Source organism: Arvicola amphibius, chromosome 12 (assembly GCF_903992535.2).
Source record: "Arvicola amphibius chromosome 12, mArvAmp1.2, whole genome shotgun sequence".
In the NCBI taxonomy this organism is placed as follows: Eukaryota; Metazoa; Chordata; class Mammalia; order Rodentia; family Cricetidae; genus Arvicola; species Arvicola amphibius.
In genome coordinates this window covers 99421199-99424826 of record NC_052058.2, presented here as the reverse complement: position 1 = coordinate 99424826, position 3628 = coordinate 99421199, and positions in this window count along the sequence as shown.

The window sequence follows — 3628 nt, the reverse complement described above, 5'->3', positions numbered from 1 at the left end:
ATGTGCACTTATGTGTGCATGTGTGCATGTGTGAGTGCATGGGTGTGGAGGCCAGAGGTCAAGGTCAGCGGCTGCTCCTCAGTTAGTCTCCGCATTGTATATTTATTTATAGAGATTTTCCCTGTGTGTACGCATATGCACAAGTGACACCGCTCACTTGTGGAGGTCAGAGCACAACTGTTTGGGGGAGTGGGGTCTCATCTTCCACCTCGTTTTGAGGCAAGATTTCTCTTGTTTCTGCTGCAATGCTTCATACAAGCTTCTGGGTCATTTGCCATAGGAGTGAAGGAACTAAAGATACGAGCCACAGTCTTCCTTCCTTCCTTCCTTCCTTCCTTCCTTCCTTCCTTCCTCCCTCCCTCCCTCCCTCCCTCCTCCCTCCTTCCTTCTCTTCCTTCCTCCCTCCCTCCCTTCCTCTGTCCCTCCCTCTCTTTCTCTCTTTTTGTTTTCTTTTTCTTTGTTTAAAGTGGATTCTGGGGACAAAACTGAGATCATCAGGCTTGCTAGAAAAAGTGCTCTCCCTAGCTGAGCTGCCCCTCTGGCCCCCATCTTAGTTTTCGAGACAGAGCTTACCAGATGGTTAAACTGCTTAGACTCCAGACTCCAGGTATCCACCTCTCTCTGCTTCCCTGGTGCCAATTTACAGGCATGCGCCACCACATGCAGTTTTGTTTGTTCGTTTGTTTGTTTGGTTGGTTGCTTGGTTTTCGAGACAGGGTTTCTCTGTGTAGCCCTGGCAGTCCTGGAACTCACTGTATAGACCAGGTTGGCCTCGAACTCACAGAGATCTGCCTGCCTCTGCCTCCTGATTGCTGAACACACAGCTCTGTACATGGATACTGGAGGCTGAACTCAGGCATCCCACTTGAATTGCAAGCATTTTACTCAGTGAACCAGCTCCCCAGCTGCCAAAGTGGGTGTCTTTCTATAGGCTTATCGGTACTTTTTATAATACTTGATGTCGTTCTCAGCATCATTTCCAGAGGCAGAGCCTGGGGTTCCCATGAGGATTCGGGTGGGGAGAGTTGCTTAGCAGTTTGGCACATGGAGGGGAGAAGTTAAATGTTGGTTCGGATTTCCTTCAAACAAGGGGAAAATCAGCACCAATTTTTGAAGTTGGTGTCTTCTGCCCTCTATGTGAATGCCATCCACACACACACAAATGTACATGCACACTCTTCACTCACACATGCACACACCCCCTACACACACACGAGAGAGAGAGAGAGAGAGAGAGAGAGAGAGAGAGAGAGAGAGAGAGAGAGAGAGAATATATTCTCCATTCTCCATTTCTAGCTATTCTGCCCCTGGAATTCTGTCTATAAAAGCATTTCTGCACCTGCAAAATGGGCACATAGTTGAGAATACTCAACTGAAGGACTGAGAACGACAAAGGGATGAAGACACAATGCATGAAGGATTCTGGGAGCAGGAGATAGTTGTGCATGGGACAGCCACAGGGTAGTTGCCATGTAGACATCAAGATGAGTGTGAGTTGGCCAATCCCGAACCTACGATGTTAAGTGAAAAGTAGTTACAGGGCTTTTGAGATGGGTGGGTGGGTCAAGAGGCTGGTCACACAAGTGTGATGACCTGACTTCTGGTCCCCAAGACCTACTCAGAGGAAGGAAAGAATGAACTCCTGCAAGGTGTCTTTGTCACACATTGTGACATGAGCCCACCTGCACATAATAAAGGAGTGAGTGTGAGAAAAAGGCAAACGTTTAATAAAGATAACTGAGATTCAGAGGCAACTGGCGTCTCCCCAGTATCACTCCCTGCAAGTGAGCTTAGGTATGCTTCCCAGGGGGGCTGGCAGCATGAAGCAGAGGCCTGAGAAGGAGCCAAAGGCCCAGCAGGCTTCGCTGTGGGCCATAGAACATTTGTGAGTGTGGAAGAGGCAGAGCACTCAGAAGTTTTGAAAATGCCCCTCCCCGAATATGATGTCAACAAGAGAGTTTCAAAGCACCAAGAGTTTTGAAAGCAAACATTAATCAGGTAGACTCAAAGCTCATTTCCAAGCATCTGTTTGCCTGAGTCCCCACTGCCCTCCCAGTCCTTCCTGGCCCTGGTCCCTAACATGCAACCTGTGAGGCCTGGGAGGCCACTTGGCACTTTAAAGTACCTCTTGACTAGGCCCCATGTGGAGCCGGGAACTGCACCTCTTCCCACCAGGTGGGGCTGGAGCAACCAGGTCTTTCTGAGCTTGGAACAGGTGGGATGACATTTGGAGTCACCTGACGACTTTGGCTTGCTGGTTTCTGATTAGCCTGGTGGAGACAGTTAGAGCCACCTTGCAGGGCCAATGACAACCTTTTCTACACCTCACCCCCCCCCTCACTCAGAGCCTGGCACACTGGTGTCACAACTGCTACGGCAGATGTTTAAATTCATTCGAGGATTCTGGGCAGGTAGCCTGAGTTTGGGTCCCAGCTGGGCAAATTACAGCCTGTGGGACTTAGAATCACTTTCTCTACTTCCCTGTGTTATGTAATCAGTGAAAGTGGGTTAATTGTAGTCAAGAGCTCAGTCAAACTGTGAGGGCGAAAAATGAGATATATAAGTAATAGCACTTGGCATTGAGCCTGACTGGGAGAAGAGTGATAGATAATATTAGCTACCATTGTGTGTGTGTGTGCATGCGTGCATATGTGTGCATGTGTGTGTGTGTGCGCGTGCATGCGTGCAAATGGATGTTTATGCGTGTGCAGCTCCACATGTGTGGGGGATGTATTGAGGCTGGAAGTCAACCTTTATCATCTTGTTTTTTAAGACACTCTCTTGGCCTGGAGCTTACTGAGTAGGCTGGGCTACCTGGCTAGCAAGCCCCATGGATCTTCCTGTCTCTGTCTCCCTAGAACTGGGGTTATAGGTGCACACCACCACATTTAGTTAGTTGGTTTGTTTGTTTATTAATTTGTTTATTATGTGTGTGTAGGCTGTTAGGCTTCAAACCTGGGACAAATGGCTGAGGTACCTGTTTAACATATCAAAGTGGACCTGGCTTCCAGGTTCTCCCAGCATCTCTTAGTTCCTACCTGATACAGGGTATGACTGACATATCCTACCCTCTACCTTGAACTCTTCAGGGGCTGGGCTACCCTTCCCCCACAGTCTCTTTCCTCCATAGTCCTGACATTTTGCTTTCCCGCCCTTTGGCCTCCTGGTTGCTGCATCTGGTTCCCCTTCCTCTTATCTCCTTCCTCTCCCCACTCTGCCCACATGGCCCAGCTCAGTCTGGCCATGTCCACTCTGGTCTCTCCAGATGTCCCTGCCTCTATCTGTGCTCCCTCTTTTCTCCGTACTCCACCTTCTCCTCCACCACACCTAGGAGCGCTCCTGTCCTTTCCTTTTAATTTCTTGTTTCCATTCACAGGTCAGGGGACAGGTTCTCTCTTCCTACCATAAGGGTTCTGAGGATCAAACTTAAGATGGCCCGACTTTGTGTCCTTATCTGCAGAGCCATTTTGTCAGGCTCAACTTTCTTCTACTTTAATGTGGGTTCTGGAGGTCGGACTCCAGTCCTCATGTCTGTAACCTACCACCCTCATCACTTTCTTGAAACGCTTGAACAGGTAGCCAGCCACTCCTGATCTTCAGTAAGTTAGGCTGACTACAAAGATTTTGT